This window comes from Meleagris gallopavo, chromosome 19 (assembly GCF_905368555.1).
Source record: "Meleagris gallopavo chromosome 19, MGAL_WU_HG_1.1, whole genome shotgun sequence".
Taxonomy (NCBI): Eukaryota; Metazoa; Chordata; class Aves; order Galliformes; family Phasianidae; genus Meleagris; species Meleagris gallopavo.
The window spans coordinates 8,485,848-8,498,001 of record NC_139422.1 but is presented as its reverse complement, the minus strand read 5'-3'; positions in this window follow the sequence as shown (position 1 = coordinate 8,498,001).

Genomic DNA, 12,154 nt, shown 5'->3' with positions numbered 1-12,154 from the left:
CATTAACGTCTTCCTGTACAGTCTTGCAACTAGTAATTGTGCAGATTTTTACCTAGGACCTGTCTAGGAGCAAGCTTTTAGTCTGAATTGGTGGTTTTGATGGGTGAGATCAGTACTGCTTTCGATAACAGGATCCTTCTCATTACCAGCTACTTAAACCTCACGCAGGTATGTTAGCTGCTTTTGTTTATTTTTGTTAATGGGGAATGCAAACTACTTCATCAGCAAAATCACAGTGAATCAACTCCTTTAAGAAAGACTGTCTTTTAAAGGACCTTTGTTCTGTGGTTTAAGAAGGTACCTCTTCTGACTGAAGGACCTGACATGGGGCTTGGGCAGTGTTGTCTCACTGATTCTTTCTGATAGAGGACTATGGCTGCCTTCTCCAACTAACTTCTCTTTTCCGCAGTATCCAATCTTATATTTCGTCAATCTAGTCTTTCTTGTGCTCTTCTCCTCCAATGCCAAGAACAGTATTACAAAGGTCAAAAAAACCAAATGGACTTGTTTTCATAAAGCTATGTGCAGTTCAGTTTGACCTGGGCCAGATCGTGTAGTGATTGTGAACCGCAGCAAAGACTCGAATAGTACTTTACTCCTTGAGTAGACTAACAGTGAAATCAGGACCTGAAGGTTTAATATCTCCTTGTTTGGGGTAGGATTAAGCTTAATGTGTCTGTAGCTGAAGCATGGATCCATGGAGCTAGAGGAAAAATTATATAACCTTTATCTAAAAATAGCTTGTGTATGGTGTGGCTGATGGATTCCTGCTGGTTTCTATTTGGGTATGTAGACTGAAACTTAGAAGGCAGGTGCTGTGGCATACATGTTTGCATTTTAATGTACATATCATGCTGTCTTAACATCTACTTGTCTAAACCTTTGCAGTTTTTCCTTACAGATGACTGCCATTATTTCAGAGCAGCCATATATTACTGAAGAAAAATAACCTCTTTTCCCCTGAGATTGAAATTAGGGGAAGTTTGAGGTCTAATTACATTAATCTGTAGTATCATCAAGTAGAAGATGCGTGTTCCTGTGATGTTAACACGTATTGCATCTAATCTTGTTGACCCATTCCATTACTTGGGCAATCTTACAAAAATATATTTTACATATTAACAAGACATAATAAGTAATAGCTTTAAATTGTCAGCATATTGTATGAAACATTTTGGAACTGAACATCTGCTTTTGAGTGGACATTCCTGTAGTCAGCCCCTGATCATAGTTAGAGTTTTAGGTGTTTTTTTTCCCCTGATAAATTCATTCTGAAAAGAATGACATTCATATGTAGGTGGGGGGGACGTTTACAAATCCCACACTTACATTGGCTAGTACTGTAAGGGGAGGGAAAAGAGATTTAAGCTGCAGCCTCGACAGTGTAAGTCTAGTCATCTCTCCTGTCAGCTGAATCTACTATGTTTTGGACTGGAGGCTGTTGATCCTGTAGTTATGTGTTGATCTTGTTTAAAAGTCAGAATTAACTGCTTTCTTCGATTCCCAGTTGAGTTTCATGCAGGAGTGGGAAGGTGAATTTACCAAAGAGTACAGCAGAGGAGGATAATGAAGTGATTGTAAAGTCAAGTACAATTCAGCTGTACTATGGGTACTTCTTTCATTAACTTCTTTGAGGTAATTAGATCATGGATTTTATCTCTTGGCTGAATCTCCACAAAAAGTCTTGCCAGAGGTCTGTTTCTTGGTACTTTGGACAGTGCCTGCATGTAGCTATTTCTGAGTTGTGTGGCTTTACTCAAATATAGATTCTCCCTTTGGAGCTGTAATGTTTTTTTGGAAACTTTAGAACAAGTGAATGTCAAGATTGAGTAAAGACCATAAAACTATTTTTGAGGAATGTATCTTGACATTTTTTTGGCAGATGGAGAGCAAACGCACACAGATTCAACACAGATATTTTACTGGCAATGTGAGAAGTGTTATTTGTTATGCTGTAGGCTCTAAGCTCTGCCAGAGCTTTTAATCGTGTGTGAAATTAATAGAACTTCAAGCCAAAGTGATGGTAGTCTGCCCCGTGCCGTGGTCTGCATGAGGCAGAAACCAGTCCCTTTCAGTGTGGATGGAAAGAGAAGAATCCTAGTGTAATTTCTAGTCTTTGTAGGGGAGGAGTGTGCTTACTGTGAGGTACTAGCATCACAACATTGTTCCAAGGAAAAAGTACCCCTGCAAGATATGTCTGGCAGCTTGATACCCCCTGCTTTCAAATGGTTCTGCTCCTTTCCCATGGTGAAAGAGCTGGAAATGTGCTGTTAGCTGGAATGAGGGGGAGTCCAGCAATAAGACCCTCTTGGCTTACAGCCACCAAACTGTTCATCTGAGAAAGTAGTGGGAAGGAATTGATTTTTAATAACCTCTCCTGCCTATTTAATAATTCTATTGCGTGTCACTCATTCTTTTTAAAACAAAAAAACAACAAACAGACTTCTAGGATTCAATTTAGGTTGAACTAGTCTCTTGACATTTGTGAGCTTGAGATTTGCTAGGACAAAAGTCTTTCATGTATTATTTCTCTGGCTTCAGTTGTTTCTAGAATGGAGCCGTGATGAAGAGAAGTTTTCTTTTTTTGCCCATTCATAAGTAGAGAAAAAGCTTCAAAGGTTTTGAAGAATCTTTATCATCAGAATAAGGATATTTCTGTGAAAGCAGAGAGGAAATTGGGAGTTCACAGTAACTTTGTTTTTGAAGGCTTGCTTCTGCACTAAATGTTTTGGAAGTAGAATCCATCTGGATATTAATAAGAGATTTAAGACTCCCTCTTGTGGCTGCTTCAAGTTGATCTTTGGGTATTTGTATGGAGATCTTATTATTATGGAAGTCCTAAGGCCAACTCAGTATTGCTGATAGTAACTTGATTAAATATTTCTTTGTTACAAAATTCACTTAAGCATTGTTTCAACTCTTTTTTTTTTTTTTTTTTTCCTTCACATAGAAGAAAAACCCACTCCTGAATTGAGTGTGAAGCAAGAAGAGGAAGGAAAATGGGTTGAAAAAGTTGTGATTGCCTCAATCATGTTTGATACAAGTTAAGGATATTAAGACAGCCAAAGTAGATAGAGGTTGAGAAATCTCAGTGTGATTTAATTGCTCCTCTAATCCAGAGGAGTGTGCCTGGTGCTGCAGAGAGCAGAATGGTGCACAGTTCTGAACCTGCTGGGCCAGTGCTAGTGGTGGGTGACAGTCAAACACAGGAAGCAGACTGACTGCAGTATTTAATGTAAAAACACATTATTTGCTGCATTAGAGATAGACATGACCTTAACAAATGGTCTTAAATGTAACCTTGCCGTTCTGTTAATGCTTTTATGGCTGTGTTATTTTCCACATGAGCCCTTCTCAGTGAGATCTTGATATCAGTCTGTTCTGAGACATCTCCTGCGTGGCTGGGGGCTGGGAATGGTACAGATAGTACACTGCTGAAGGGAGAAGCAGAGAAAATAGAGCCCAGCAAACTGCAAGCAAAATGTCTGTAGTATTATTTTGTACAGTAGGGCAGTAAATTAGCCCAGCAAGCAGAAGCTGAAAGGGGGCTGGTTCTCAAGTACCAGAGGTGGGTCAGTTTGCTTGGCAGCTCAGAAGTTTTTTTTTTTTTTTTTTTTTTCCCCCACTTCAAAGGCAAGCTTTTAAGTTCCCTTGCATGTATTGCAAAAGTGTTGGCAAGCCTAATGTGTGCATTGGTGCAGGTTCCTCTTGTATGTGATGTCTGTGTTTGATAACAGCAATGCTGTGTGTTCTGAGCCTGCTGGCTGTGTGGGAGCTGCTCCAGGCTATTGCAGGGCTGGGACACAAGTAGAAGCTGCTGGAAGTGAAGAGTTGCTTTATCTGACTGGATCCAGGAATAAGAGGACTGAAAGCAAAACAAGAAGAGCACTAAATAAGAGAAAAGCCTTTCTTTCTTGCCTGCATCCCAGGCATCTCCTTGTTTCTGCTGCCCTCACTGCCTAGGAAATAGCTTAGATCACGTTTGTCAGCATCTGTCTATTGCAGATGCTCAAACAAAAGGATTCAGACCTGCATGTTCTTGTATTCTTGGCTGGACTGGCAAATGCGAATGGATAAAGCAAGTGTTTTGTTAACACTGTTCTGCAGCACAAAATAGTGACCAGCTTTTTCTGTTTTGACAGGGTTTAAATTAACTTCCCCCTTCTCATCAGTGGAATTGAGGACTGGGAAAAATGGCCTTGCCCGTTGCTTTGTTAAGCTTGGCTTTGGCTCTGATTCTGGTACCAAGAAAGGAAATAAAAATACAGGGGAAGGGGAGCTTTCTAAAAAAAAGCTGTGGGTCTGCTCTGAAGTTGATAGGTTAAAGTTTACAGAACACTGACTCTGAGGCATTGCTCTAATGTTTGTAAAATCAGCATGGCAGCTCTGTTAAGGACCACGAGGGTGGTTCAGTTCTTTGTGAGTAGTAGAGCAAGCTTCTACTTCCATGCGATCGGGGGCTAGAATTTAAATGGAGTCAGAATTACCTCTTTGATTAGAGCACTGTCTGACCTCTGCTTTGTTCTTGCTGCCTGCTTACAGCTGTGCCAAGTGGAACGTGACCTGTCTTTGTCCAAGAGAAAAGGACTGGACAGAGCCCTTCAGCATCAGCCACAGCGATTGTAATCACTCCCCAGCCACTCTCTGGGCTGCCGTGCCTGGTCTCTGCCTGGTTGCTCCTGAGGGACACAGTCAGGTGTGGCCCAACTTGGCTGTCGTTTCCAGGAAGCTGCTGACAGCAGGGCTGACCCTGGCCATGTGCACGCAGCGGGAGGCTCTGCCTGTCCCCAGGCGCGGCCTCAGGCGCTCGTGGCAAGCCTACGCTCCAGGCTAAACAGAGGAAGGTGAGGGTCAGCAGCAGAGAGCTCTGCCCAAGACTCAGGAAGCACATTTTGGCAGAGGAAAGAAATACAATACAAGCAGGGAGGGAAACTCAGCTTCCATCCAACCCCCTCCAAGAAGCTTTTGGCTCCCTACGGCTGCCAAGTCTTCACTATCAGTTATTGTGCTCTTTTATTGTTACAGGCTCTTGTGTTTGTTTTCTGCTTTTACACCAGTGTGCTGCAAAGGGGAAAGAACGGAGCGATCTGGGAGCAGTGTGGGCTGGAGGGCAGAGCCCTGTGCAGGGGACAGGCAGCCCAGATGCCCCTCCTGCCTGCTGCTGTCTCCTGTGTGGCCTTAGGGCACGGCACGTCCCTTCCCTCTCTGCTCTGGGTGGTTCCACCTGGCACAGAGCTCTCTGCTTGTTTACCATCTTTGTCCTTGTAAAGTGCCTTGGAAGGGTATTGGGCAAAGTTGTGTTCGGCCAGGACAGGCACAGACCCTGCTCACTGCTCTCCTTTCCCGGAGCTAGCGGAAGGGTCTGTGCACAGCTCTACCCTCCTCACTTAGCCCTGCAGCTGATAAACCTCTTTGCTCTGCAGGTGTTGCCCACACTGGCAAGGAACAGAGAAGTCTCTGTTAGAGAAACTGGAGGTGAGAAGTGGCACCCTGAGCACAGAGTGCGTTTTGAGCAGTCCTGGAAGAGTGTTTCCCTGTGCCGAACAGTGTGGATCTCTATCTTCCAGAGATTGCAAAGGCAAAAGCCAGCTTTCAGATCTGAACAGTTCTTGCAGTGGTGTAATATGTGGGAATGTGTGCAGGGAGCCCAGGAACCAGAGGAATTAGCTTGCAGAAGTGGAAGTCCCCAGGGCACATGTAGTACCAGTGCTCAGTGCTTGTCCTTGCAAACCCTTTTCTGTTCCCCATCATCACTTGCTTAGTGCCTTTGTTTCTTCCAACCGTGAGTGAAACCAGTTGTGTTAAGGGCATGACATAATTATAGTCTGGGAATTCCGCTGGAGAAATCCTTTTGAAGATTTACTAGTCTGGCTAATTACAATAGAACTATGAAGGTGCTGCACTCTAAATTATTAACAGTTAATAAGTGGAGGTTTCTGCTTTCTTGTACTTCTTGCTGCAAAACAGAACAGACCAATTCTGGTTGCATCAGTAGCATTTTCTTTTAGGAATGTCTGCCAGATGTGTGCTAGCACACTTTTACAACACAACTGTCCATCTCTGGTGGTGGTAGCAGATCACTGAACTAAAATTCTAAGTCTTCTTTCTTCTTTCCATGTTTGCTGCCATTCTGTCTTTCCTTATGCTTGAGCAGTGACAACAGCCTGGAGGATTTATTTCCTGTATGTTGACATTTTCATTTTCTGATGTACATCCTTACATTATCCTATGGAGTTCAGGCCCTGTCAACCATAGAGGAATGGCTTAGGAAGCAACAGCCTTAGTAGAAAACTCCCATCTCGCACTCCTTCCTTCCCTAAATATCTGCATCATGAATATGCTTTAAAGTTCTAAGTTTGATTATTTACTTCCATATTTACCTCCTTTTTCCTGTTATTGTCCTTAAAAATACTTGCTCTCTGTGCCAGCATCTTTATCATATATAGAGAGGGTACACTGTGCCATCTGTAATAAACCGAGTGCGTCTGGCCTGTTCTCTGCCTGCTCCACCTCCTGGTGCAGCGGGATGTTTGAGATGCTCAGAAGCAGCAGAAAACCTCCAGCCCTGGCTTTCTTCAGCCACTGCTGCCCAATGCATCCCTGGGGGGAAGGCTCAAGCCCAGGCACTCCAAGTGCATGGTGCTGCGGAGGACGGTGGCTCCCATGGCCCCAGTGCTACTGGGTGCTGGCGCCAGGCTGAGTGCGATGGTGAGCTGTGGGTGGCTGGGCAAAGTGCTGCCGAACAAAACTGAATTGAAGTGATTCTTTCCCTCTCCCCCTGGCCTGTGAGGAAATCTTTTTCCATTTACTATAGAACATGGTCCTTAATAGTGCTGAAGTGTTCCACGTATTTTAAATAAACATGAGTGGATTTGAGCCCAGGAGGACATGAAAGAATGCAGCGTTTGCGGGGTACCGGCCCGGCACACATGTCAGCAATTTGGCTGCCTTGTGTACTTTGGCTTTTAAAAAAGCATTTTAAAGTAAACAAATGAAGGAAAATCTGGCAGCTGGATTTCAAAGTAAATTGCTTTCAGCTGATGGACCCCGTTTCTAGCTCGCATGGGTAGGACTGAGCCCTACGCAAGAAGAACTAGCGGCCAAGGAGGAGAGCGGAGGCGGGAGGGAGAACAAAAGCAGGGAAATTCTGTGGATTTAATTCTTCCATTTCCTTCCTTTGCACCAAACACTCCCAGCCTGTTACTGCCTTGCTGTTGGCCAGACAGGTCAGTACTTCAGGCAGCAAATTGTGCTCCATTGTGCCCCAGCCCCTGCACTGCTGTGCCTTGCTGCTTCCTCCAGCATGGCTGTGCCCCTCGGTGCTGGTACTGCTGCTGTCCCCACGTCCCCCCTGCAGGCACTGGGTCCTGCCCTGGCATCGCCCATCAGGGGAAGCAGGGCTGGAAGCAGTAGAGATAACACAGGGCTCAGGAGCGCGGGCTGAGGAGGGGCCTCCGGAAGGGACTGATGTGGCCCTGAAGGAGGAGACTCAGCACATGCTGACAGATAATAACGAGGTCTCAGGCTGGACAAAATGGGGAGGTTATTGAGGTCACGCTTTGGCTCAGCACTGGACGACTCCTGCTTTGACTCGCGTTTCCTCAAGTTTATAAAACTTTCTGTGGGTTGGTTTGGTGGAAAGGGCAGAGGAAACCAGGGGGTCTGCAATGGTGGTGGAGCAGAGCTGGGGAGGGCTGCTCTGTGCACGCATAGCACTGCAGTGCCCTGCAGCACCCCGGAGCAGTGCGCAGGGCTGTGCTGTGCGCTGCTTGGTGTGCTGTCCCTGAGCTGTGTGTGGGAGCTACCCTGCTGCTCGTGGTTCCACACGGCTCTGTGCCGTGCTCCCTACAATATCAAAATTAATCAGGACAGTTTGCTCTGGTGGCTTTCATCCTCGTAACTCAGCAAATGAACTCTTCTGTGGCCAAGGTGCCACCAGCTGTAACATGTAAAGTGAAAAAGTGGCAAACCCTGGGTGAGAAATTCTGAGAGAAAATGGCGGCTGGGCTGAGGCGGCGCCCTCCACACACAGCCCTGAGCGCAGCCTGGAGCGCCATGTTGGGCCTGCCCTCGTCAGCCCTTGGCGCAGGCAGCCTCTGGCACCGCTGTTGGGAGCTGGCTGGCAATGCCCCCATGGACCTGCTGGCACCCACGGGCTCACCGGGGAGTCCCTGGTGCTTCTTAATGCCTGGGAAGGCCTTTCTGAGGCAGCCCCTGCTCCAGCCCGTGTCACTCCAGCCCCTGGACAGGCTGCTGAGAATGCAGCCCCACCATGACAGCATTGAAAGCTGCAGGAAAGAGGCTACAGGACACAGTGCAATGGCATCTCCTGGCTTCTGTAAATGCTTTTGGCCTAAGGTAAGCAAACAGATGGGGGGAAGGGGATGGGGGGGGTTGCAGCCTATGGGGGCTGCCAGCTCACTGACCCTTGCCGAGGGCACAGGTGGAGAGTTGGGCAGGCCCCCTGTCCCTCCCCTGGGTTGGAGGGAGAGCCGCAATGGTAACACTCTGGGACATGCAGTGCCAGTGTTAAGTGACTTGGGGGTGTGGGGTTGGGGAGCTGCAGCCGTGTGGGGCCTGTGGGGAAGGGGTAATGTGAAGGATTTGCTGGGGAAGAGGCTGTAGGTGGGTAATGCTCCAGCCTACATTCAGAAGAACAAAAACAACCACTGGCAAAGACAGTTGCTGTGGATGTCCCTGTGATTAACTAGAAGAATATGTAAATGTATATAGCAGTTACCATAGCTACTGGAGGCATTACACTGGGGTGGGGGAAGGCAGAGTCCCCAGCCCAGCCCAGGTCAGGATTTGCATTCACAGCACAACAGCACCCAGCACCCCATGAGGCTGGCACAGAGCAGCTGGGCTGTTCTCACCTTGTGCCACCATCGTGTCTCCAGCACCCCTGACATCCCAGGGCTGTGCAAGGGGCAGCTGTGGGTTTGGGCTGCAGGATGTCACAACAAGGGATTCAGTCAGGCCGAGCGCCTCAGCTCTGCTGCTACCACGCCACACTATTTTCCCATGGGGCCACAGCCCCTTGCTAAGACTTGAGCACTTCTTAGGTCCTCAGGGCAGAAAGAACCCTGAGAATGTGACAACCCTCAGGCAACATGCTGCCGCACAGCAGCACAAAGCTGGGAGCCCGTGTGCCAACCTGCACACAGATGCACCAAGCAATCAGGTGACCCAGCCCCACAGCTCATTGCTGGCTGATCCTATAAAGCTGAGAGGGAAAAGGGGCTCTACTTGTGTGGAGCCTTGCCTGCTGCAGGTGCTGATGAGTGCCCCTGTTGCATTGTGTTGTGTCGTGTTGCATTGCTTACTCACGTGGCTGCTGTGAGCCCCAAGACAGAGGGGCTTCCACCCACCCACAGATATTTGCTTGTGCCCTCTGTGAGCCCTAGGGTGTGCTGGGTGGTCACAGCTGGAGGATGAGTGTGAAGCCTGTAGACTTTCGAGCACCTTAACCTAGAAGCTCCAGGCTGACAGCCCTACTGCCTGTGGCTGCTCCTGGCTCTGGGGGACAGCAGAGCTGGGGGGATCCCAAAGGATGTGGGGACCCCAGGTTCCACCGTCTGCCCAGGCGCTCCGTGGCCATTACAATTGACAGGCGTGTGCAGCCAGGATCTCATGTCTGCTATTTTCTTATAATTTAAGAGCCTTCCTCACATTAATCTTTTTATTTTTATTTTGACAAATGTATGTTTCCAGGAAGTTGCTGAGGTCAAAGCAGCATCTGTTGCTCGTTATTTTGGGGGATGCAGAGGGTCTTTGTGAGGGTTTCCAAAGCAACAATGAATTAAGTGGTTTGTAAAGCAGAGAGCAGGAATGAGGAGAGGGCTGGGGCTTCCCGAAAGGCAGCTGAAGATGCTGATGAAAATCAGATCAGCTTGCCTGTATTTTCTTGGAAACTTGATCTATTTTTCTTGTACAACTGTCAGCCTGACTCCTGTATTTCAAACTCTTGGCAGGAGCCAGTTCTGCGTTTCGGCACTGGGATTAGTGTGGCCATGGTCAGATGTGCACTCCCTGGCCTGACCAGCTGCTATGTGCTGGCCAGGAGCACATGCGTGGCAGCAGCCGTGGTGTTCTGTGAGGGAAAGTGACAAGTGAGGGCCCAGGGACCGGCATGTCCTGCTGTAGTGCCAGCTGTGGACATGGGCAGGGGCCCCCAGGATAATACCCCAGCACTTGTCTCCTGAAATCAGAGTCTTGGGGCTGAGCTCACACCTTGAAATGCCCCGCATCCCTCCAGCCGCCTGCCCTCAGTCTCCAAAACCAGCTGAGAAGTCAGTGCAGGGTCAGTCCTGTGGCCGGGGCTCCCATGTGGAGCTGGTGTAGTGTCAGAAGCAGCTTTTTTCTCGCAAAACAACACAAGGAGGGTCTGGTGCCAAGATGAAGGCTGCCGAGGAGCCCAGGAGATTTATTGCTGAGGAAATACTTTCTCCAGCGATGGCTGACGGTCACAGCAGGAACAATGGGAGATTCGCAACGTGAACAAAGCTGATTTCGTTCTTCTTTTTATCAATGCATTTTCCTTGCGGAGCCTCCCTTCCTGGAAGTGGGAGATGCAGCTTCCCCCACGCTCTGGCTGTGTAATCAGCAGGAATGGCAATATCCTGGCTGGGAAGCGAGCTGTGAAATGCTGTCACCCGTGCTGATTTATGAGCCCAGGGTAGCGCAAGCTGTGGCAGCGGTCAGCAGCAGGGTTGGCCCAGGGACAAAGTGCCAGGGCGCGTGCAATATCCACATATTCTTTGTCCTCCTCACCGGATCCCCGGGGAGCCCACAAGGGGAAGTTAATGGATTAGACACACACGTTCTGTTTTATTTTATTTTTTTATTGCCCCTGTCTTTCCAAACGCCTTTAGCAGACGTGTGATGACAATGGGGCCGGACAGGCGTGGGGTCAGCAGCCTGCCTGCGGGAAGTCAGCACGCTGTGTGCCGGCCATGGGCACGGATGGTCCTGGGTGGACTGGGGGGGTCTGCGTGGGGGTGGCTCCGCAGCCCAGGCCATGCGGTGCCCACGGGCTGGGCAGCACCGTATGATCCATCCTGCACCTCCCGTGCCACACTGTGCAGTCCTCACCCAGCATCAGGAATATGAAATGATTATTCCAAATGATCAGATTTTAATTATGCATCACAGAGGATGATTATTGTATGCCAAATTGGTGCCGAGTGCTTAGTTATGTATATGCCAAATTTAGTCTATACTATTATACCCAGTGGGTGGCCGTAGACAATCAGGAAGTAATTAGTTTTGCTGGAAGTTGTTCGCTTGCCTGGTTCGCTGTGCTGTCTGGGGAGCGTCTTGCTGCGCTTCGTGAATACCGCGGGCTTTGAGTTCAATACCGTCTTTTTGTGACAAGCTAATAAGCTGTCTGCATGGCGGCCTGTAATTAGCGCTGTCGATATTCATTTGGAAACGGAGCCTGTGCGGAGTGGCTCTGCCGATGGAGCTTCCCTTTGTTGAGGCTCTGGTCTCACCTCCGAGGGACACGTGCCGGACACAGTGGTTGTGCAGTGGGGATAGCCCACGGTGCCACTTGGCCACGTTCTGAGGGTCTGTGCTCACCTCTGGGGTCCCATTGATAGAACCACCCATGGTTGGGGGCTGTGCTGGGGGGAGGTGCTGACATTGGAATGTGGTGGTGCCACCCATGGGCAGCGTTTGGTGCCCAGGGGCCCCAGATGCGGCTGCCTCCGCAGAACTGGCCAGGGGCTGCCAGGCAGGAATTGCCTGAGTATGGAGCAACTTTTACCTCTGTTACACAAAGGAAACTTTCCTTCTCTTTTTGTCAGAGATGCTCACTCCATTGAAATGATTGGCATACTGGAGAGCTGAGAAACTAAATTGTTTATACACTAATGAATAGAAGCTTGATTGCAAGATCCTGTTTGGAAAATTATAGTGCTGAATTGAAGCCGTACAATTACATCCAAAATGCTGCATATTCATTTCATCTGCTTTGCATAGAGATTAACAAGCGAGCCCTAAAGCAGACTCTGAAATTAAAGCTAACACCAGATTTAGTCACAGGTTACAAACTAAATAGCATTGTTTGATGGGTATGAATCTTTACCACCTGCCTGCCTGATGATTGCTAGCAGCTTACCAGACAGCAGAGGAAAAACTTTCTTCCCAT